Source organism: Gavia stellata, chromosome 17 (assembly GCF_030936135.1).
Source record: "Gavia stellata isolate bGavSte3 chromosome 17, bGavSte3.hap2, whole genome shotgun sequence".
In the NCBI taxonomy this organism is placed as follows: domain Eukaryota; kingdom Metazoa; phylum Chordata; class Aves; order Gaviiformes; family Gaviidae; genus Gavia; species Gavia stellata.
The window spans coordinates 22,136,554-22,161,146 of record NC_082610.1 but is presented as its reverse complement, the minus strand read 5'-3'; the positions used below and the strand labels follow the sequence as shown (position 1 = coordinate 22,161,146).

At 49.9% G+C, this 24,593-nt stretch overlaps 1 pseudogene; it reads left to right on the top strand.

The window, feature by feature from the left end:
* The window catches only part of LOC132318554 (hydrocephalus-inducing protein homolog), a 79,993-nt pseudogene that overhangs the window by 7,293 nt on the left and 48,107 nt on the right, over positions 1-24,593 (top strand).

The following is a 24,593-nucleotide window of genomic DNA, read 5'->3' as shown; positions in this document are numbered from 1 at the left end:
TTGCTCCACTAATTATAAATACAAAGGTCTGTTTAAAAGTGACCTGTTATTTGGGGGACCCGAAGTAAGCCTGATCAGAGTGAGGACCACCACCTTTGAAAACTGCAGTCACCTTAATGTATATCACGTTGGACACAGTAGTGACACAGCTGAATGTTGTGTCTAAAGTAATCACTTTTTTTGCATGCCTGTTCTAGTCCACCCCCTGCTGTGAGGTCTGCTCCAGGCTGCAGCTGGTCACATCTTGGCATTGCAGGGTGCTGCTAGGCGCTGCAGCAGGGACTCGCAGGCTGTGCTTTCCCTCCCTGTGCTTTCTTGAGCGTTCGTGAGGGAAGGTGCATGTGGAAGAGTAGGAAAGTGTCAGGGAGGGGTGTTGATAAGATGTTTAGCCATCTCAATGGCAGGGGTGTAATTCTTATGGAAAATCCTAGAGGCATGAGTAGATCCAGAGAGCTTTTCTCTTTCCCATCTGGCAGCCACTTCCCTGCCTGGCTCTGGACTGGAGCAAAGATGATGCTTTTTCATCCCCTGTGTTTCCAAGCCTTGCAGCCGTGCTGTTTCTGAGGATACTTGCCTGTCTGCGATCCAGCTGTGAGTGTAGGGGAGGAGGAGTGCTGTGCCCATGGCAGGGAGCCAGCCCAGTGCAGAGCCACTGAGCTCTAGATGTCCTTAACTCAGCAGGAGGTTGGTGTGCTGCAGATGACATACTCTGCCTGGCAGAGCATGTCTAGGACTAAAGGGGCAGGTACAGTCTGCAGGCAGACCCCTTACCTCAGAGCCTGTGGACAGTAATACTGGTGTGGCTGTGTCTTCATGCATGTTATTGTGGTTGCTCTGTCACCTGGCGCCTATTCCGTGCCACACATACTTTTGCTTGGAGGTTTGAACACCAGTGCCGTGGCCCTGGCAAGTCTGATTCTCAGTGCTGTGATGCGAAGGATCAGTGCTGTTACCTGGAGGCTTGTTAATACAGAGGATCTAGTCCATGGCAGGGAAGGGAGGAAGCATTGCGGGCAGACAAAGACAGGCAGGCTGACTCCTTCCACCAGCCCCCCGCCACCCCTTAGCACTGTTTTTCGCATGACTTTGTTGGAGAGGCCAGGTTAGGGGATAGCTCTGAACCAGCTGGTGTTTCTGCAGCAGGCCAGAGGTGCAAGATCTCTTTGGGCATAGCTGTTTTCTCATCTTCCATTTGCAGCTTAGATGCAGTTTAACACTTTGTCCTTTCCTCAAAGAGTATGGATATAGAAAACTAAAGAGGGAATGCCCTGTGGTGCCTGGCTCCCCATGCTTGTGAAATAATCTGTTCCTTTGGAGGGACTGAGAAATTATTGAACATCATCAATATTTAGGGTAAAAATTATGTTGGCCTCGGGCAGTTCTCCATGCTACCCAAGTGACACGAGAGCTTAATGTCACTGAGGTAGGCTTTGCAAAGTACACTGGTGCCTTTAAAATGTGATTTATTAGTATAAATTAGTGTTCATCTTTGGGGTGGAAGAGGTAAACGGGCGCCCATGAAGGGTGGCAAAGTGCTGCTCTTCAAGTTTCGAGAGGCAGCAGAGCAACATGTGAACATCACCACAAGTAGAAGTAGGGTGAGATAACCCCCCAAGAGCACTGATGTCCAATACTTTGTCCCTTGTCTTGCCCTTGAACAGGTGAGCATCTGGAGTAGGGAGCTCTGCCAGCGAGAGGTCCTCCGCACAGCTTTGGCGACACCCCGGCGGGTTTCTGCTGAACTGGGTTTTGTGCCCCTTGCAGGGGTTGTGCAGGGCATCGGGAGAGGGGTGCGTGCTGCTCGGTGAGGAGCACGTGGGGGTTTATACAGCCGAATCAGTATTCTGTACAAATCGAAAATTTTGTCTCGTCCTTGGTGGAGCGTGAGTCAGCGAAGTACCCAAGTGCTGTAGCTCAGCTAGAAATGCATCAGTAGCATGGTCAGGAGGTGTACAGCACCTTGAAAACCCCTTAGCGAAGAGGCAGGCTCTGGGAAATGGTTCTGTAAAGCCACCTGCATTGGGCTTGCAGTTGCTTGCATGCAGAATATCTGTGGTTTAGCTGTGGAAGGCTTATGAGTGCTCCCTTGGCACAACCTCTGCCTCTTTGCTGCTCCATGATCCACTGGGATTGTGGACCACCCAGTGAATCGGGATGCAGGTACAAACCCCTCTGTCAAGGTTGGCGAGTCTTCCTGGTGTGGAGCTGCTTTCTATAATTCTCTTGATTTGAATCTGTTCTTCCCCAGGGTATGTCTGACTTCAGTGAAGTCTCTCACGATTCAGGGGAGTAAAATTGCAGCTAAGCCCTAACTAAAAGGACCATGGGAGTTGTTAGTGGCTGAAATGCCATGTGCCATGCAGGCCTTTCTTGAAAAATGAGCAGTTTCCTATTGTCTCGCAGTCATTTGGGAATGTGCCACGTGATTGGACTGTCAGAAAGTGAGGAAATAGCTGACATGTCTCTTTGTTTATTGGCACTTGTGTTACAAATATGAAATGCTAATTCTTCTGTTGGGCAACATATGCAGTTAGTTGTCCTTGCTGCTTCTGATTGACGCATTTCTGTTTTATGGCTCCAGTTGTACAGCGGGGGTGTTCTCGTGCCACCTGTGTTCCCGGGTGTCCTTGCGCGATGGTCTGACAGTCTCTGCCTAACTGGAAACCATCGTGGAACTGACTGGCAAATAAGCAACAGCCAGAAATACTGACATTTGTGTGTCCTTTAGGCTTATCAATAGATTATCTTAAAGGAAGAAGGAAGGAAGAAGAATATAAAACCACAGCACAGCCTATTTTGTTTTGTCTTCTTGCTCTTTTCACTGTAGCAATACAATATTTTCAGGCAATCCAAGTTCAGTCTGTAAGGTTTGCAAAATTCATTACCGATGCTCAGTGGAGGCTGAATTAATGCGCATTGATTAATATGAAATATGACAGGACGATGAGCTGTTCCATTACTGAAATGAACTCCTTTAAAATTCAGTCCAGCCGTGTTAGATGTTTTGTAGCACATGGAAGCTATTCCAAGTATAATTTTAAGAAGACTCCGGGGAGGAGGAAAGGGGCAGAAGATCAAGGCAAATGGCCCTGCACAAAATGAACCTGGAGCGAAGGGACTGATTGCAAAGCATCCTGTGACTTGGTAGCTGAGGGAGGCAGGAGGAGGGGTACCCCTTCTCGTCTGAAGCCATCTTCATCCTCCAGCCTCCCTCCTCTCTTTTAACAGCCCTTATTTTCCAGCCTTGATGGTATCATGGTTTCAGCAGGGAGCTTGCCCTGTTTGACTTACTATGCTACCTCATGCTACAAGGATCTCTTCTTTGCAGTTGCCTGCTGCAAGGAACCCAGTGAGGTGTTTAGGATCAGTTCTACAGTAAAACTGACATCCGAGTTTGCTGGCATACTGGGCAGTTAAGGCTGCTATCTCTGTGACAGTAATGAATGTTAGCCTGAGTTTGCAAAGAGCTTGAAGTGACACCTTTGATACAAGCAGTTGCTTTAATTTCAGCAGGTGCTAATTCAAATGCCATTGGTGATGCTTTGCAGGCCAGAGCTTGTAACTTACTGCTTATCAAAGGGGAGTAAGAGAAGAGGAACCATCGTACAATGAACTGTATTTTCCCTGAAACTGAGAGCGGAGCTGTATGAAGCATGAAGTCGTATTTTCATGAAAATCTATAGCCTGAAGCTGCATCTAAACACAAGGTCTTTAAAGCATGGAAGTGATGCAACCCCTCCCTCACCCAGGCATGTTTACTTAGAGACCTGGTTTTAAACAGCCTGCTAAGGGTTTGCAGTTGCAAGTCAAACAACAAAAAAAGTAAATAGGATTCTTTATTTGCTAATGCAGTTTCTGAGGATCTAAACAGTCCAGGATGTGAAGTACCCAGCTAATAGGTGCTTTAAATTCACATGGGCTGCCCATAGCTTTTATTTTAGAGGGCTTAGGCTGCAAGGTTGAGTACAAAATTGCTAATTCAGAAGGACTTGCTGAGGATGAAATGCATTCCTGAAATGTGATCTTCCAGTCTGTAGGTCGTTTGCTGCAGTTCCTTTCCTGGTATTTTGCCTTCCAAATATGAGAAGCAAAAGCCCTTCTGCAATATCCAGTGTGAATATTTGAGATACCCAGAATAAAAGATCCTTCTTTATTCTTTTTCCACCTTGGATGTGACAGCGTCTGTTAGTGCAACCTTAAACCCCAGCCGAGCAGGTGGTTGGTAGGCGCTGGGTGTTAACTGCTGTGCTAAAGCTGTAGCTCTGTGTCTGTGCCTCGTCTGGCTGCTGTAGGTCCCTTGCAGGCTTGGAGAGGATGGGTATGGGAGCAGGAAATCCCAAGGGCAGAGGAATCCGAATCTTGTCTGGTTGAGGGGGTTTGCTGCTGTGTGCAAATCCTAAATTGTCTGCTTGCTGCTTCAACAATTATAAAAATACCAAACGAGATAAAAGCACTGAGTGGAAAAAAGATCAGGAGAGCAAGTGAGTGATCAGAGGCAGAGCTTTTATCAACTGGTCACTAAGAGCTGCTGGAGGTAATGGCTCCTGGCCCTACGAATCAGTTTTACCACTGCTTTCAGCGGGGGGCAAGGTGATACTTCCAGCCCAGCTATGCCACACTGTAGATCTGGAGATTGATCTGCTCAACCCTCCAGCAGCATGATTTTGGTGATTGGATTCACCTCCCTACTGCTAAATGCCAGACAGCTTGGGGGGGGTGGGGGGTGGGGTGTCTGTCTGTCACTTTTCTGAGCAAGCCAATGACTGGGAATGGCAGAGCTGAGTTTGCTCTGGTCGGGATGTCTGACCTGCCTCAGGGAGGCGTGCTAGCAAGGCAGCAAGTCGCTTATTCTGGAGACTGTACAAAAGGGAGGTGATGAAGACATCAGTCATGCAGCGGAGGGGAAGCAAAGCTGTTTGCTGCCTCTGCTGAGGCTAGGAGGAGATGTAAAGGGAATTTGAGATTAGACAGAGGAAGAGCTCTCTTTAAGCCTAGGGCAGAGCTGGAACAGGCTGCTGAGGGCAGGGGTGGAGTTGTTAGTGCTTTCAAGTACTTGTCAAACATCTCTTGAGTAGTGTGGGTACAGAGCTGAGCCAGTTCTGGGGTGGGGAGGTGGATCAGATAACCTTTTAAGGGTGTGTGTCCCCAGCTTTGTCTCCATAATGCTATGGGAAGGGGTGGGAAATACACCTGTACCCTACACTCAGCTGATATAAACCAATTATTGTGTCCAACTTGTTAAGTATTTCACCAGACTGACTCTTGATCGTGCATGTGGCAAAGTCCTTCTGAAAATGTACCTGAGCATCTCCTGCCAAGCTTCAAGGAGGTCACTGCATTGCTGGGATTGGAGCTGGCCCTGTGGCACAACTGGGTTCTTAGTGGTGCCTTTAATAGTCTGCAGTGGCGATCAAGGCAGGTTCTTGTTACTGCTGTAATCCCGTACATGAAATGACTCTATTTTGGTGCCTCAGAATCCAAGTGTCAGATGATTTTGTCTGGATCTGCCAGCTTGCTGGGAAAGCAGGTGACTCAAGGGGGTTGTTCCTTCTTTGCGAGTTAGCAGCCCTGTTCAAGTCGTGCTACTGGACTGAAAGGTCATTAAGGCAAAAAGGACTATTATATTATTGAATGCCCCTGTTAGAGTCCTAGAAAACAGCAGCTTTCCTTCTGCTGTGGGGATGGTACTAAACGGACTGTGCTGAGATTGCTTCTTTCCCTGCAGGATTACTTCCACCGGGTCACCTGCATCACGGAAAGGGAAAAGTTCGTTGTGCCGATCCGAGCTATAGGTGCCCGAGCCATCCTGGACTTCCCTGACCAGCTGAACTTCGGTGTCTGTCCCGTCAAGTACAGCACCCAGAAAACACTGCTGGTTCGCAACATCGGGAACCGGGAGGCCCGCTACCGCCTGAGCACTCAGAGGTAAAGGAACTCAACATCTTGCTTGTGCAAAATACTGTTGCGTGATAATAGATTTGGTAAGCAGTAACAAAAAAGAACCAGAGCATCTGAGCTGCTGTATTGCAGGCATAGCTGGAACTGGGCAGGACATGTGGGTCTGGCAGTTGCTTACAGTGTTTTAAGCATGATACAACCTTCGATAAAACTCGGCAAGCTGCAGGGAAGTTTCATACTGCAGTGGTGTCTCCAGCACAGCATCTCACTAGACGAATTCTGTTAGTTTGAAAGAACAAGTAAAGGAAGGCAACCTGACCGCCCTTGGGCTGTATGGGATAGTGCGTGGCAGATGACAGCTCTAGGAGCTCAGTTCATGTAGACCAAATGCAGTGTTAGGAAATGACCAGCTATGAGCTGGTGGAAGAGACATTGAAGAGTTGATCAGCAGCTGTGTCTCTATTGGCAAGTAATTCTGAGCAATTGGAGATCAGTCGATCAAAGCTGAGGGTACTGAGGCCCTGACAGTAACACTGTGTGGTCCAGGAACTTTGTTTTCCGGTAGGTTTGGTCTGGTCCCTGGGAGCAAATATTCTTACGTAGAATGAGCTCTTAAGTGGAGACGAGCAGACACGGGCTTCAAGACTGCACTACAGCCCCCAAGCAGAATGCTACTGAGGACACAGGCAAAAGATGCAGCAACTCTGTGGTGCAGGGGTTGGGGGCATTTTCTCCTAGAGCTTTATCTCTCCTAGGTTTCCTGGAGAGTGCTAGAATGTTAGTAGCTAGCTTGCAACCTGCTGATGGTAAGTACCTTCTGAAATGGTTGCATACCACTGTCAGCCAAATACACCCATGCTCTGGGAGGCCACAAGCACAGGGTATTCCGGTGGTCCCCTATCAAATGCCTGATGTGAATGGTGTTGCAGTCAGCCTGTGCTGTTCCTTTTGGTCTCAGAAGGCAGTCACCAGTTTTGGGGTTTGCTGAATTGGAGAGGGTAATGCGTTTTTGACACCGCATCTGCAAGGAAACCAGTTCAGTTGGTTGATAATGGGCTGAGAGTTGTTTGGTCCCAGAGGTCTCGGTGTAGGAGCTGAGGTCAAGAATGCAGCAAAGACCCACTGTCTGACTTGGTGCACCTGAGTAGCCTCAATTTCTTCCCCAGGAAAGCAGGGCTCGAAAGAAGACTTCTTACTTTTGTCCTGTGAAACATGAGGGTCCAAGAGGAGCTTCCACCAAAGCCTGGCAAAGCTATTTAAGCAGGCTTCCAGGACACTATTTCAGCAGGCTGCTGCTTGTCGCTGTGGAGAATACATAGGCAGGAACTTGCAAATCGGTGTACAGTTTTCCTCGGGGCTGTCCAGATCTAGTTGTCACCACCAAACTAAATACCCAGTAAAGTCAGGCATGTTTTTGCAGTGTCCTTGCCAACTGCTCTATTGAGTGCAATTTCATCAGCTGTCACTACTTAGGTGAGCAAAGTTCAGCTGGCACATGGCTCCAGTTGTTCTCATTATTTTGGTGTGCGCATTGCGTCCTCTAATCATGGTAAAACTCTCCAGAACGTGGTTTTAAGGTGACAAATTGACCACCAGCAAAGCACTAAACCCAGTAACTTTTGTTTTCTAAGTGTGGCTGTACAAGAGCCATGAAGCGCAGCTGCCGTTGTGCAGAAGCATGTTTTACCTGACTTAGCCCTAAGCATTAAAGCATCGAGTTTTGTTTCTGTCAGCCAAGAGCTGTTTACCTGGTGACAAATCATAACTGCTCATATTAAATCCACAGTACGCCAACACATTTTCATAATTATTTCCAAGCCATTGCACAGACTTTGTCTGGTGGGCCAGGCAAACAGTTACCGAGCTTGGAGTACAACCCGGAGTCCCAGATTGCATTGCTTGTGAACAGAGAGAAAACCTCCCGTTAAACTTGCCTTGATATGCTCCTGTTAATGGCGCTTCATTTAGCTAGGGATTTAATTGTTCAGGCTGTAAATGGGATACTCCTTTTGTGTCTTGTTTCCATGCTGTGGTATCACTCCAGTCTGCATTTGCATTCAGATTTTTCCTGTTGTTCTTTTCTTCTTAGAGCAGCTTTCATTGAAATGCCGATAAAACTTGCCCTTTCTTAGGCTAAACCAGGATGCTTTCAAGGTAAAAAAAAAAAAGGATTCTGCAAATTGAACCATAATTAGTCCCGGGTCTTCAAAAAGACTTTTATTCTCTGTCTGATTTCTAGGCTGTGATCTCATTGAAACAGGTATTGCCTTGACATTTGCATCTCTTGAGGTGAGGTTTCTGGGTGGCAGGAAAAGACAGATTCCTGAGGAAATCAGCATCAGGTTGTGCATGTGAATAGCTGTTACCATTTCTGTGCTCTTCACAAGCTGTTCTCTGATGGTATTGCTAGCAGTTGGACTCCTGAGGCTGCAGAGAATCGGACGCAGAGCATGGGGGAGATGAGGTCATTTTATGCCATGGGATCTTCTGAGGGCTGGATCTCTGCAGAAGCGGGAGTCAGTCGCTCTGTTTCTGATCCTGTATGTTGTGTTTGTCTTCTGCTGGCTGTGGTTTGTTTGCTCCTTGCTTGCGCAAGTGAGCTGAAGGGAACTAGACTGCCAAAGGAATACAGTCCCCAAATCTCCCGCAATAGTCCTGATAGCTGTCTTTGCCTTGCAGCCCTTTCTCTGTCGATCCCTCCGTCGGGACTCTTGGGATTGGTGACGCCATGCAAGTGACAGTGGAGTTTCACCCACTAAAGACAGGGCACCATTCTAGGTCCTTGGTAGTTCACTACGACACAGGTAAGTGCTGGGTGCTGTGTGGTGCACGCTCTCTGCGTCCTTCAAAGCAGAGCCCTTTCTAAGCAGAATAATGTTAAGTTTGCTTTGTGGGCAACTTCTAAAACATTTTCTTCCACAACCTCTGCATGTTTCAGTGCTTAGAAGTGAACAGATAAGGGGCAGAGGCTGAGCCTGTCCTTGTTCTGTATGTCCTGTGCACTGGTCCCTCGCTGGGGGACCCTGGTGTCAGCATGGTGTTCTGCACCCAGCACCTTCTCGTGACAGTCTTCTGCCATCATTCCCCGTTGTCCCAGCCACCTCAATTCCCTCTCCAGGTGTACCTGCCCTGCCCCAGCTTTACCTTGGATAAAAGTGAAAAATAGTTGGTGTTGCGGGGGTTGTTAAAGTAGATCCCCTCAAATGGGAATGAGATTTTGGAATACTGTTTTTCTGGGAGTTGCTGAGTGGAAGAGGGAGAAACCTCGACTCTGCATTGCAGAGTGCGTATGCACGCATGAAGTTTTAGTCCATGACAACGATATGTTTGAAGCGTAATGTGGGGAACACATGTCTCTGTCAGACTCTCTCCAGTGCCCGCTGTCCCTTACACACCTCTGTCCCATGTACTGCTTCTCCATCATCTTGCCACAGACCTTTTTTTCCATGTTGCCCTCTACCCATCTACAGCCCATGCTTCACAACATCAGGACTAAAGTAGCCAGGACTTGAGGGCTCTTGGGATTTGGCAGGAAGTGCTCAGTGCCTCCCGAGATAGGTGTAAAATGTATCCTAGGGTACGAGAAGCCAAGATCAGGCCACAGAAATACCGTCAGCTTTGTAAGTCACTTTAAGAGTAAGTGGGGAAAACTCAAGAAAAAGGTGCGACATGTTAAAATGCTTCTGTCGGCCTTGGTTCAGCAGAGGTATCTCGTGATGCTGAAGGAGACGCTTTCTCTGTTGCGTGTATGCATTTGGTGTGCGTTTTCTCTTGCTTGAAAGAGAGGTTTGTTTTGTCCCTATTCCTGACTGTTGGTCCTGGGGAGCATGATGTCCTAATCCAGGTGATACTGTGATGCTTTAGCCCAGCAGTGAACATTTTAGTTGTCTCGAGTTTGTAGGAGTTACAAAAATGCTCCTGTATCTTCCAAATGCTCTTTGTGGCTTAATGAGTTGTCACAGCTTTGTTCAATATTTGTCAGTTAATGACATATTCCCAGAGAATTGTTTATGCTCACTCTGAGAAGCTCATGGGATGGGTAGCGCTTTCTTGAAAGAACTACTGAAATTTCGGGTAGAGAAGCACAAAGAAGTGCCTCATTTGTATGCATCTAGAGAATCTGTAGGGTAAAATTCCGAGGGCTAGGTCTTTCTTTGACTCTTGTTCTTACTGACAAAGAGTACTGGAAAAGTACTACTTTTTCCCTGGAAAAGTACTAGTACTTTTGTGTAATTTCTGACTAATAAGATTATTTCAGGCCCTCAGGTTCCTGTTTTGTGACAAATCATGACAAGTCTTTCCTTATTCACATTTCCCGGGCCATTCGTGCTTTTACAAACCTCTCCCATCTATCTCCCATACGGATTCCTCAACCGAGAAATCTGTTCAGTCTTCATATAGAAGCTGCTCCATACTTTTAATCGTACTTTCTGCCCTTCTCTATTAATTTCAAATGCTTCAGCTAGTTTTTTTGAGATCAGAACTACACCCAATACTTCAAGACCCACGTGGCCATGGGTTTAGACAGTGAGGTGACAGTTTTCACGGTGTTTCTTTTGTAGTAGTTTGTCTTGATCATTGTGGAGGATTAGCTTGTGTTTCCATAAACCTGAGTTGTGCATGCTCGAAGCACTGTGCCTGTCTCCCATTTCTTGGGTCCTGGCTCATCTGCTTGCCAATGTATGCCGAGGATTCAGCGCAGGGGAAAGGTAATGCTTATAAAGCATGGCCGTCTCTGTAACTCTTCTGAAGTTCAGTGATTTTTATATGCTAAATTGTCCATTCTAGGAGGCAGATTGTCCAGTCCTTGGAAACATTGCTGGTGTTCTCCCAACGTAACTCAGCTCTGGCCACAAATCCCTGCCACTCCAGACTCCCTTAAGAGCAAAGAAATTGAGGATTGTACAGGCATGAAGGCTGAATTCTCCATGTGCAGACATGAATGACTGACCGTAGAGATCTACTGTTTTAAGGGCGAGTCTTGCCTCATTCCCCAACCCGGCTCCCAGAATGAATGTGATTCTGCTGCGTTGCCTGGCTTAGGATTGAAGGAGTCCGTCCAGCTCTCCCCTTGTGGTGTGGCATGGCAGCCTTTTAAAGGCAGGTCCATCCCCTGGCTGCCTTGCTGTAAGCCCTGCAGTGAGGAGAAGGCTCTGCCTTTGCAGACGGATGCCCTCCAGGCCATGGCTGGGCTGCTGCGCTTGTCAGCTGGGGCTGGCTCGGAGGCTTGAAGCACCACTCCCTAGAAATGCTGTTTCTGGAGAGCATGTCTGATGTTTGCTGTTTGCATCTCACCTGGGAAACACTCACCCACAACAGGAAGAGTGGGCTTGGTAGTGACGTTTGAGCTCGGTTGACTCCCAGGAGTTCCTTGGTTGGGAAGAATGAAGGTTTGAAAGCTCTGGGAATGAGGGAGCCTTTGGTGGGAGTCTGTTCTGGAGGGTGCGATGCTGGCAGGTACCCCAGCAAGACTCCAGCCATTAGTCAGTTGATGTGCACAGGCAAGGCTCTCTCCTCTTCAGCTTGGTCTGAGGTGGAAAGCAAAGATGTCCTTGCTCTGGTAGTTGAATAGCTTGGGAATATTCAGCGTAGACTTGCACCCTCAGGCATAAGCAACAGGATCCAGGCTGAAGAAATGGGCTTGCAGGACTGTAATGGGCGGGCTGGTGTGGTCCGTGCCCTACCAGTCTCATTTTGACATATCTTCACAAACAGCAAGTTGAGGGTACTGCTTCTACAACACAGTGAAGTTCTCTTCTGCGTGCCATCCTGCGGTGGGCTGTCCCTTCACTTGTTCCTCTGAACCTCCCTTTTCTGTCCACATGCCCCCAGGCATCTTTGCTTGCCAGCAACAAGGGATCCTCAGGAGAGACCCACCACTGGTGGTGTGCCTGCAGGAGACCCTGGTCAAGCTATGACTGTGGTGGGACTCCTCAGAGTCACCTGAATGACTTTGATGCAGAATTCCTCGTGACCTGAGTGGGATGGCAACCCAAAGGCCACCTGGGCACGCCTGAAAAATCTCACTGTAAATGCTGTCACCTTGGGAATAAACCTCTACAAACACACCCAGAAATAAGGTGGTTTAGATGGTGTCCAGGACATCCTTGTGCTGTACACAGGCAGCTATCAGGATGAGATAAATATGCTGATCCGTGGAACTGCTAATACAGCTAAAAGCTGTAACGCTTTCTTCTGTTACCTGTGGTTTGCTCTCTTCCTGGTACTTCCATCAGCAAGTGAGGTGAGCAAAGACTGCCCTTTGCTTTGTTGCAGGTGAAGATACCCACACGAGCCTTTATGGAGCAGCTGGAGATGTCAACATCAGGCTAGACAGGAACTCCTTGGCAGTTGAGAAGACTTACCTCTCGCTGTCAAACCACGGATCCATCATCATCCACAATCGGAGTGAAATCATAGCCCACTTCCAGTGGAAGGCTTTTGCTACACAGGAGGAAGAGGATCAGCGGAAGCTGAGGTTCGTTTGAAAGATTCGCTTCCATAAGATACGCTGCCCAAGGGTAAAACTGACGTGTGGCCTCAAGGGTGTTGGTGCTTTTGAACGGTTTAGGACAAGTAAACCATTCCCAGCATCAGGGTGCATGTCACTGAGCTTCAGGGTACTGGAGCTCAGCACTTCCCATTCCATTCCACCCATACTCCAGCTGAGGAAGATGTTTTGGAGAGGAAAGGTTGGTTGCAATGACTGGATAGTAAATTGGTGGTTTGTGGGAGCACAAACCACTGAGGTCCAGACATCCCTGGGCTACAGAGGGTCCATGAGGCTGAGGAAAGTGTCAGCACTCATTACCTGGGACGTAATGTAGCTGCAGATAACATAACTATTACGATAGTCCCTGCAGTTTCTTCCACTCCAGCTTTGATAAGGTGGCAGGTTCCTTTTCCAGCGATGTGCAGGGTAGGGTGGAAGTTAAGGCCACGCTGCTGTAGGGTGTTAATTGCCTCGCGCTGCCCTGGTTTCCAGCACAAGGAGGTATTTGTGCCCTTCCTTCGAGGCTGGGGAGAGTTTGGAGGGTGGAGGGCTCTGCAGGGAAGGTAGGGCAGCACAGGACCTGGAAGTGCATTTGGGCTTCAGCCACCCATGTCTTCATGGTGGTGAGAGATGGGGCAGGTTCTTGAAAGTGTGTCTTTCCTCAAGCTTTGAAATTCCCATTTCAAGCAGCAGAGAAACACTTGCAGCCCGGGGGGGTGAATTGGAAATGACACGTAAAAGCTTGGGTGATTTAGGGAATCCTTGTGTGACTTTTCAGACTTGGATGGATGTAGGTATATAGGAGTTAGTCTGAACCCATAGCTGATCAGGAAACTGCCTTAAAGTGGAGCACTTTCTGAGGGCCTCTGAGCAAATAAAGTGCAATGTAATTAGGTCAGAAATGCCTTGAAGGCCAAAACTAGTTTTCCACTGTTCTCTCTTTTTAATGACACAGCGTGTGACTTCTGTGCACGCTCAGTGTGTTGAAAGGAAACCTCCTGACCTTCTCTTGGTACTTCCCTGGCCCATTCCTTTACCATCTCTTCCCAGCTGCCTGTCTCAGCCTGGACCCTGAGTGTTCCTCTTTCCCCTCAGAAGTAACCAGGTTTCCCCACAGTAGACTTAAACCGGATTTTTTTTTTTCTTTTTTTCCAATTACATTTGATCTCGTGCCAGTTTGTGTCTTAGAGTTTCAGCAGGACGTTTTGTTCTTCCTTACTTGGAAGTCTTAGGGATGGTCATAGCTCTAAGGCCACTGTCCTGCTGTCAGAGAAGCAGGGATCCCCTGGTGGAAGGCAGTATAGGGAACTGGGAGCAGGCATTGTTTGCTTATCCCCGCTGGTCCAAAAAGGAAGGAAAAAGAGTGATGCTCGTAACCTGCAGCTGAACCCCAGGTGCTTCTCCCCTTGCCAGTGAAGCCGTGCAGTGGGTGCTCCTTGATCTTTATCTGCCTCCCCCGAGCAGCTCTATGGTGGGAAAAGCCAGTTGAGGTTGGTGGATTCTCCATCAGTTGTGGCAGTGGCTTTGAGCCAGGAGGCTCTCTTGAGGGCTGCTAGCTTTCCAAAACCTCTTCTTAACTTGTGAGTGTGGAGTAAAACTACCTGCCACGCCAGGGAGCAACAAGTGATCATCTGATCCATTTGGGACCCCATGGCTCGGGGTCAGCCCCTTGCTGAGCTGCTGCTGCTGTTCCTCCCCGAGTGCATTGCTGCCCCTGTACTTACCCGGCAGTCTCTGCAAATATGTTGCTTATTGAATTATCTGTTTCACAGAATCACAGAATCACAGAATCAGTACGGTTGGAAAAGACCTGTAAGATCATCGAGTCCAACCTGGGAAAAAAAAAAAAAAAAAAAAAAGAAAAAAAAACCACACATCAAAAAACCCACAAAAAAAAAAAACCACAAAACCCACGCCACACAACAACAATAACAAGCCACAACCCACCCAACACCACACAGCACCATGTCCATCAAGCTACATCCCACAATGCCACATCCACACGCTCCTTGAATACCTCCAGGGAGGGTGACTCTACCACCTCCCTGGGCAGCCTATTCCAGTGTTTCACCACTCTCTCAGTGAAGAACTTTTTCCTAATGTCTAGCCTGAACCTCCCCTGTCACAACTTGAGGCCATTTCCTCTAGTCCTGTCACTAGTCACTTGGGAGAAGAGACCAACACCCACCTCTCTGCAACCCCCTTTCAGGTAGTTGTAGAGAGCGATAAGGTCTCCCCTCAGCCTCCTCTTCTCCAGGCTAAACAACCCCAGCTCCCTCAGCCGCTCCTCATAAGACTTGTGTTCCAGACCCCTCACCAGCTTCGTCGCCCTTCTCTGGACACGCTCCAGCACCTCAATGTCCTTCTTGTAGTGAGGGGCCCAAAACTGAACACAGTACTCGAGGTGCGGCCTCACCAGAGCCGAGTACAGAGGCATGATCACCTCCCTGCTCCTGCTGGCCACACCATTTCTGATACAAGCCAGGATGCCGTTGGCCTTCTTGGCCACCTGGGCACACTGCTGGCTCATATTCAGCCGGCTGTCGATCAACACCCCCAGGTCCTTTTCTGCAGGGGAACTTTCCAGCCACTCATCCCCAAGCCTGTAGCGTTGCCTGGGGTTGTTGTGGCCGAAGTGTAGAACCCGGCACTTGGCCTTATTGAACTTCATCCGGTTGGCCTCAGCCCATCGATCCAGCCTGTCCAGATCCCTCTGCAGAGCCTTCCTACCCTCAAGCAGATCAACACTCCCTCCCAACTTGGTGTCGTCTGCAAACTTGCTGAGGGAGCACTCTATCCCCTCATCCAGATCATCAATGAAGACATTAAACAAGACTGGTCCCAAAACCGAGCCCTGGGGGACTCCGCTTGTGACCGGCCGCCAGCTGGATTTCACCCCATTCACCACAACCCTCTGGGCTCGGCCATCCAGCCAGTTTTTTACCCAGCGAAGAGTGTACCTGTCTAAACCACAGGCCGCCAGCTTCTCTAGGAGAATACTGTGGGGAACAGTGTCAAAGGCTTTGCTGAAGTCCAGGTAGACAACATCAACAGCCTTCCCCTCATCCACTAGGCGGGTCACCTGGTCATAGAAGGAGATCAGGTTGGTCAAGCAGGACCTGCCTTTCATGAACCCGTGCTGGCTTGGCCTGATCCCTTGGGCAACCTGCACGTGTCCCGTGAGCGCCCTCAAGATGAGCCTCTCCATAACCTTCCCCGGCACCGAGGTCAGGCTGACAGGCCTGTAGTTCCCCGGATCCTCCTTCCGACCCTTCTTGTAGATGGGCGTCACGTTGGCAAGCCTCCAGTCATCCGGGACCTCCCCCGTTGACCAGGACTGTTGATAAATGATGGAGAGCGGCTTGGCAAGCTCTTCCGCCAGCTCCCTCAGCACCCTTGGGTGGATGCCATCAGGCCCCATAGACTTATGAGTGTCCAGGTGGCATAGCAGGTCGTTAACTGCTTCCTCCTGGATCATGGGGAGCCTATTTTGCCCTCCATCCCTGTCATCCAGCTCAGGGGGACGGATACCCTGAGGATACCCGGTGTGGCTGTTAAAGACTGAGGCAAAGAAGGCATTAAGTACCTCAGCCTTTTCCTCATCCTTCGTGACAATGTTCCCCGCCGCATCCAGTAGAGGATGGAGATTCTCCTTGGCCCTCTTTTTGTTGTTAATGTATTTATAGAAGCTTTTTTTGTTGTCCCTCACGACCGTGGCCAGGTTGAGCTCTAGCTGGGCTTTCGCCTTCCTAATTCCCTCCCTGCATGACCTAACGAGGTCCTTGTATTCTTCTTCACTTGCCTGCCCCTTTTTCCAGAGGTGGTAAGTTCTCTTTTTTTCCCCAAGCCTCAGCATAAGCTCCTTGTTGAGCCAGGCCGGCCGTCTTCCCCGCCGGCTCTTCTTACGGCACATGGGCACTGCCTGCTCCTGCGCCTTCAAGATTTCCTTCTTGAAGAGGGTCCAGCCTTCCTGAGCCCCTTTGCCCTTCAGGACCGTCTCCCAAGGGACCCTCCCGACCAGTGTCCTGAACAGGGCAAAGTCTGCCCTCCGGAAGTCCATGGTAACGGTATTGCTCACCCGCCTCCTTACTTGGCTAAATATTGAAAACTCTATCATATCATGGTCGCTAAGCCCAAGACGGCCTCCGACCTTCACTTCACCCACCAGACCCTCTCTGTTCGTAAACAGCAGGTCAAGCAGGGCACCTTCCCTTGTAGGCTCGCTTACCAGCTGCGTCAGGAAGTTATCTTCGACACACTCGAGGAACCTCCGGGACTGTTTTCTCTTAGCTGTGTTGTACTTCCAGCAGACATCCGGTAAGTTGAAGTCCCCCACAAGAGCAAGGGCTTGCGACTGCGAGACTTCTGCCAGTCGCTTGAAGAACACTTCATCAGCTTCTACGCCCTGGTCGGGTGGTCTATAACAGACCCCCAGCAGGATATCCGGCTTGTTGGCCTTCCCCCTCATCCTTGCCCATAAGCATTCAACCCCGTCGTGACAATCATCCAGCTCTATACAATCAAAGCACTCCTTGACGTACAGAGCCACCCCACCGCCTCTCCTTCCTTGCCTGTCTCTCCTGAAGAGCTTATAGCCCTCCATCGCAGCACTCCAGCCATGCGAGTCGTCCCACCATGTTTCTGTGATGGCGACCACGTCATAGCTGCCCCGCCGCACGATGGCTTCCAGCTCCTCCTGTTTGCCGCCCATGCTGCGTGCATTGGAGTAGATGCACTTGAGCTGGGCTATCGGTCTTGCCCCCGGCAATGGCATGCCACCCCTAGGCTCACCTCTGGGTAGCCTGGCTTCATCCCCTTCCCCCTTCGAGTCTAGTTTAAAGCCCTCCTGATGAGGTTTGCCAACTTACGGGCAAGGATTCTTTTCCCCCTTGGGGACAGCTGGACACCGCCTGCACTCAGCAGGCCCGGTGCCACGGAGACCACCCCATGGTCAAAGAATCCAAAATTCCTCTGGTGGCACCAGTCTCTGAGCCACGCGTTGACCATGTTTGCTTTCTTATTCCTTTCAGTGTTCCTCCCCGCCACTGAAGGGATTGCAGAAAACACCACCTGCGCACCCGATCCATCAATCAGTCTCCCCAGCGCCTTAAAGTCCTTCTTCATCCCTTTCACGCTTCTTTGCTCTATCTCCTCGCTGCCAACCTGCAAAACTACCAGCGGGTAGTAATCGGTGGGCCGTACCAGACTGGGGAGTTTCCTCATGACCTCCCTCACCCGGGCCCCAGGGAGGCAGCAGACCTCCCTGTGGGTCGGGTCAGGCCGGCATATTGGGCCCTCCGTTCCCCTCAGGAGGGAATCACCTACAACAACCACCCTCCTTTTTGCCTTGGTAGAGGTGGTTGTGATGCGTGGGGCAGGCTGTCTCGCCCTAGGCAGCCCCGCAGATGGACTTTCGTCCACGTCCTCGTTAGCCTGGCCCTCAAGTTCCAGAGCCCCATATCTGTTATGTAGGGGCAGCTGAGAAGGTGAGGGTGAGGGAGGCCGGGAGGGGATTCGCCTGCGGCCCCGAGCAGGGACCTTTTTCCATTCCCCTTCGCCTCCTAGGTCCCCTCCTTCTGCCCGGTGGCAAGAGGGTAAGGGGGCCTCTGCTTCTCGTGGAGCCTCCGTCCTCTGCCTTTGCCTCAGAGAGGGTAGGGCATGGCTCCACCAGTCTATCTCCCTCTCGCACTCCCTGATGCTCCTCAGCCTCTCCACCTCCTCCTTCAGCTCTGCCACCAGGCTGAGCAGATCGTTCACCTGGTCGCACCGCACGCAGGCGTTGTCTCTCTGGTCCTCCGGCGCCAGCAACAGGCTCAGGCACTCCTGGCAGCCGGAGACCTGGACAGCCGCGTGCCTGGGCGGGAGCTCCGTCTGGGTCGCCACATTCCTTCTGGCGATGGCTTTCGGCCGAGTGGAGACGATGGCTGGGCCTCTTCTGGGGGGGCAGTGACCACTCGTCAAGAGAGCCTTCAGAGCCAGGAGGGCAGGACTGCGCCCTGCCCGCACGCCTACCCTGCTCGCCCTGCCTGTGCGAACTGACGCGCCACGCCCTGTTCGCCGCGCTCCGGGTCGCTCGCGCTCCCTGGGGGCTGCTCTTGTACCCGAGGGCGTTGGAACGCCGCCCCTCTAGTCCCCGCCCACGCTGAGTCAGAGCTCCCGCTCGTCAGCAGCTCATCAGCAGCTCGTCAGCAGCTCGTCAGCAGCTCGCGCTGCCGGCTGGGGGGGGCGGTGTGGGGGTGGGCTGGGGCACCCACTCTCTCCCTGAGCTTTCGCCTTCGCCGTTAGCCGCCCTAGGAAGGGTCCCCCGTCGCGATCCTCTGCTCCGGAGCCCTTCGCCTCGGTGGCTTCGCCGAAATGGCGGGCACTCTGGGTTTTAAACTGTTTGGTTTGTCTCTCCCCATGGCCGCAGGCTGTGTCGCAGGCTGCAGAGGCAGGAAGAGGACAGGACGGATTGCTTCCTCAAGGAGTGCATGGTGGACCCCACTCTCCGAGATCGCCTTTCCCTTCTCTCCCGCACCTTCCGGAACCAGAGGGCAAAGGTGCAAGGAGACTCCATGCTTTTCTCCGATGATGTCTTCACCATTGAGCCGATGGTAAGCTGTAGCTGAGAACCTCCCCTCCTCCTCCTCCTGCTCCTCCCTGAATGAGGTCACTTAGCAGATCCCTGCATCAGCTGCCTTGACGTGCCGAGAGAAAACATCAGGTTTCTAGTGATGCTGGGAGAGCTTGTTACAAAAACCACTTCTGAACTGCGGGCTCCTGACAGGCAGCGAGAGCCTGCCTAAAGCTGAGCTACTGCAAGGGCTATAAATAAGTGTTCTTAGAGTGCTCAGAGGTATTGATTATTATATGTAAGGGCACACCTGACGCATACTGTATGGGCAGTAACAAAGGGTATTAGAGCATTGTCAGTTCACATATTGACCTGAAGAATGAAATGGTCCTGTGTGGAAAGGAGGCCAAATTCAGCCCAAGTTTAGTCATGGAAACACCAATCCCTTTGTATAAGCTGGACTTACACCATGTCTGAATCTCCCTTCCAATGGCATCTGTGAGCCTGGACACAAGACTGGCAGGTTTTTTTTGAGTTGTATGGCACATAGGTACAGAAAAATCTTTGCTTTTCTGTTTCTGCAAGCAAAACCCCATGTCCTTCAATCAACCAGAGCTCTGATTCTGAGTATTTGCATGGTCTGAGACGAAGAATGCCTGCTGTCTGAGCAGTGCAAAATCCCTTCTCATCTTGGAGTGAACCCTAGAATAAGCCCAACCTCTTCTTTTTTTAAAATAGGTGAAGCTAATTTTTTTTTTTTAACCAAGGAAGGGGATCGTGTTCTCTTCTTGGTTACTCCTTTAGCCCATTGAAGGCTGAGAGCCACCAATGTCAGCACAACTGCAGTTTCACACCACTGTAGCTGACAGCAGCATGGTGTGACCAAGAGACTGTGTCAGAGCAGTAGGAGTATTGTAGGGTGGGAGCTGATGAGCTGAGCCTGAAGGGCATCGTGCGATGCATTAGAGTTGATTTTGGAGTGTGTCCCAGGGCTCCTGCTTCGTTACAGTTGGAGTATGACTCCAGAACTAGCTCAACCCCCCCTTGAGCTCCTGAAGTGCATTAAGGTGAGGTCCAGAAGTCTGGCTGCCCACGGTACTGCGTGCTGGTACTCCATGTAATGATGTACAGACATGAAGTGTAGCCAGGTCCCTTTTCCTTAGACTGGCTGGTACCTCTGAAGAAATCCTGCTTGATTTGCTGGAATTCGGTTGCCAGTTGGGTTGCTTCGTTGTAGCCCTAATTTAACAAAATGCCTCTCCCGGGTGCCAGTAAAGGTAAGGGACTTGGGACAGTTTTTTGCAACTGCTTCCAGACTCTTTTATAAATTTTGTTGGCAAGTGTTGCTTGCTCCTTGCTCTTCACTGATGCTCTAAATATAGGCTACAGGGCTGTGGTTGAAAACAAGACATGTAACGTTTAAAGATAAATGGTTTGCCGTCCGCTTCTGTTTTAGGAGGGAGATGTCTGGCCAAATTCTTCGGCTGAAATCAAGGTGATCTTTAAACCCCGAGAAGCCAGAGTGTATCAACAAGCGGTCTACTGTGAAATCTCAGGTACAGCTCCTTTCTCCTGCTTCTGTTACCCATGGTGAAGGCGAGGCACAAATAGTCTTCCAGCCCCCTCGGTTCTCATGTAGTTGCTGGGAAGGGTGGGTGGTCAGCAGGTCAGGGCTGGCACATGCCCGCTGTCCCTGCGGTTTCCAGGTGATCTCCTGTCCAAGGCCAGCCCTCGCGATGCCTGGCTACAAGCTTGGATCACTGATCCCAGAACAACCAAGGCAGTGAAGGGATAAGCTTTCATGCCATGGGTTTGCCAGCATTTGCTCTGCTGCAAGGTGCCTGGAAAGGCCAAAGAATGACACAGCAGAACAGCTTTCGTGGACGAGCACTAAGCCCCTATAGACCGTATACTTCCAAGATGAATCTTTATTACACGGATGCATCATCAGACGCCTGAGGCAGCAGGAGCTGAGTTACAAATGTGCTCCCAGATCCTGGATCACCTCCCGCTCCCCAGATGCTGTCAGACCTCAGGTGACTGAGCCCTGCTGAGCACGGGGTGTCTGCGAAAAGACCACTTCTGGCCAGCCTGTGCTTCTCTCCCTGTGTGGGAATTGTCACCTCGTGGCTCGGCGTCTATGGTGCATACGGGTAGCGTTGCACAGGCCTTGCTGTACTCAGCAGGGTGAACGTCCTCCCTGGGAATCGGAATCCGAGCAGTCCGCTAGACAAGCTTTATGCCCATCCTGTCTTACGGAAGTGCTGTCAAGTCTTCTTCTGGGAGCGGTTACTGTTGATGTGCGTATGGCCGTTAGCAGGGAGCTTCGCCTTGCTTGGGCTCGTACTTCTCGGCTCCTGTGCTGTTGTCTCTGATTGCATCAGTATAGATGGCAGATTTTTATCTTCAGTTCTGTTTTGTGAGCTTTGTGCCTTCACTGAATGGATTTCAAAGCTCATCTAAGTGTGTGGGAAGAAATTCAGAGATCGTGTTTTAAACTCAGCATCCCGTTTTCAGGGTGCAAACTGATCACTAAATTAGAAACCAGCCCAAGGGCATATGTCCTGAGGGAGGAGAAGGGTCCCATATCTTCTCCTGGAGCATCTAGAGCTGGTCCCATCCATCGCAGAGTCAGGGACTAGCATTGAGGCAGGCTGGAAAATCCAGGGCAACAGAGGGAATTACTGTACTGAAACGGCAATCTCTCCCCAGGCCGAGAGGCCAGGCTGCCCCTGCGCATCAAAGGTGAAGGCATAGGGCCCCGGCTTCGCTTCAACTTTGACCAGCTGGACATCGGGAAGGTTTTCATTGGATCAGCCCACAGCTATGAGGTGAGCAGGAGGGGTTCGCAGGGGTTGGGCTGGATCCTCACGGCTCCTGGGGCAACGCTGAGCCTCGTGGACCTGGGGGATTCCTGGCAACTGAGGCAGTTGTGAGCAGGGAATATTTGACATAATAGCCAAATTTGGGGGGTTTCACAGAATCTGGATACTTTTGGTGGGGTCTGAAAGGTGTATATTTTCGTGAAGCCCTAGTCCCTGCTTTTTGGCAATCTCCATTTGAGATCAGCTGGGAGGCTTCATGCAAAAAAACCCCCCTTGACCCAGGAAAGCAGCACTGGGTCAAAAAGATAAGTATTCGGAGGCTTTTGTTTCAGCCCTAGATGCAAAGCACCTTTGTACTCTGGCTCTTAAAAAGCAGCTGGAACAAATTTACTGTGTTTGAACTCAAGTCCCTTGCAAAGAGTTTTCAGTTAAGTGCATCCTACCGATTCCTGGGAGTCAGAGGAAAGCCATCCAGCCTCCTGGCTCCGAGCTGTCCCTAGGAAAGAAATTGGGGGTGCTTCCCCTCGCTGACGAGCCCCTCACCATGCTTCGGGCTTGGTGCACCTCTGGCTCTATGAAGAGCAAAGCATTTCTGGAAATGAAGCAAAGGCACTTTCTATATATTTGCCTCCCCCCAATGGTGTCAAGTCTTCTGCAAAAAAAAAAAAAAGATAGAGCAAGTGAAAGAGGTAGAAGACGAGGCAATACATCATGCCAGACACTTTCAAAACCTTGACTGTGGCAGGGAAGGACAGATTAAGGTGTTTTCTTACAGAAATATTGTGTGCTCTGTGCATTTTTAATGCAGATACTTTATTGATTCTCTCTCTATCAATTTATGATTTTCATTACTTGAGAAAATGTGATGAAGTAGATGAAGCTGTTAGTGCTTTGCTAAGCAGCTAGACTGGAGGTAAACCTCAGCTCAGCGTCGGATCCCTAAGTGCAATTTGTAACGAAGGTGTAAAACATACAAGAGGCGAGAGTAGTGTTCAAGTTACCATTGTGGAGTTTGAATACATGCATATTTTCAGCAGCAGCTGCAAAGTTGAAAAACAGTCTGTTTCTATGCTTCTGTCTCAGTTTTTCTGACAGGTTTTGCAAGGACAAAAATTAGGGAAAAGAAATTGAAAGCAGATAGCTAAGTCCACGGAGATGGCAGGATTTCACCCTGCAGCAATCAGAAACTACAGCTTTGCTTTGGGTAGGTTTGTTGGTGATGGACAGCGTGCTGGTACTCACAGGCAGATGTGGGCATTTCTCGCCCAACGTGAAAAGAGCTGAATTTCAACAAACGCTGCGGGATTGTGTTACTTGTTCGAGGCAGTAGGTCTCTCGAGCATTCAACAAAATATGGCTTGGTTCTAAATTTGCAGTTTATTCCAGTAATGGTAAAATCTTAGATGGTGGCTGTGTATATTTAGGAAAGAGAACTTCTTTGGAATAGATGGAGCTGCTATGCACCTCACGCTCATTCTTTCCTGACATGTCTGTTGGAGCAAAGACTAAGAAAGTATCACCTTAAAGAAGAAAGAAGAGAAACCTAACTTCTATACAGTAGCAGAGTTGGGGAGTGCTTCTGAAGTTGGTTATAGTGCTGGCCTGAGGGGTCTTCTACATGCAATGAACTTGTTGGCTGCAATGGAAGCTGCCCATGTTCTGCCCTTGGCAGGACCAGGCTCATCAGGAGCAGAAGCAGTTGTGTGATGACCCACTAGTAACCGCCCTTCGTTGCTCTTAGGGACAGGTCTGAATCAACTCGCTGATGCTGAGCAGGTCCTCTGCACTGCAAGTCAGAGTGGACTGCTCTGTATCAGTAGAATAAACCCAGCGTGACTCTGTTTAGATGAAGTTATCACTGCTTTGCATGTAAAAACCCAAAGGCAGAACTTGTCCTGTTGCATATTCTTTGGCTTCTGCCAAGCAGCAGCACATGGCATCTTCTGTCTTTTTACAGATGTTACTTGTTTAATGGGAAAACAAGTCAGCCTTGTGTAAGAAAGGCAGATTCCTTATTATGTATTTCCATTTCGCTTTCTTGCTGCTGCAGGCGGTCCTGTTTAACAAAGGAGCCATCGATGCTTTCTTCCAGTTGGTCCCTCCAGCTACAGCTCTGGGCTCCTGCTTCACCTTTCTGCCCCGGGAGGGCACCATTTTGCCAGATGGGCTCCAGGTCATCCGGATCTCCTTCAGTTCCACCATCCTGGGGCAGTTCACAGAAGAATTCAAGTTCAGTGTGAATGGATCCCCTGAGCCTGTGACCTTGACTATCAGGTGAGGAGGGTTATAGGAGCTTGGTGGGCACATCTGTAGCTCTCTCTGGGTAATCAGCTCCCCCCTACCTCATTTGATGATGGAGCAGAGAAAAAAGGGGTTGTCTAAGGTCTTTGTCTTGGCTCAGATCCTAGCACCCCCCACTAAGAGCCAAGACTTTTTAACCTTGACTCCAGTTTGAACTTTGCAATTGCAGCAGCCAAGAAAGCGTAATTGTCTGCGAGAGGAAATCATAGAATGGTTTGGGTTGGAAGGTACCTTTAAAGGTCATCTAGTCCAACCCCCCTGCAGTGAGCAGGGACATCTTCAAGTAGACCAGGTTGTTCAGAGCCCCGTCCAGCCTGACCTTGAATGTTTCCATCTACCACCTCTCTGGGCAACCTGTGCCAGTGCCTCACCACCCTCATTGTAAAATATTTCTTCCTTCTATCTAGTCTAAATCTACCCTCTTTCAGTTTAAAGCTATTACCCCTTGTCGTATCGCTACAGGCCCTGCTAAAAAGTCTGTCCCCGTCTTTCTTATAAGCCCCTTTTAAGTATTGAAAGGCCA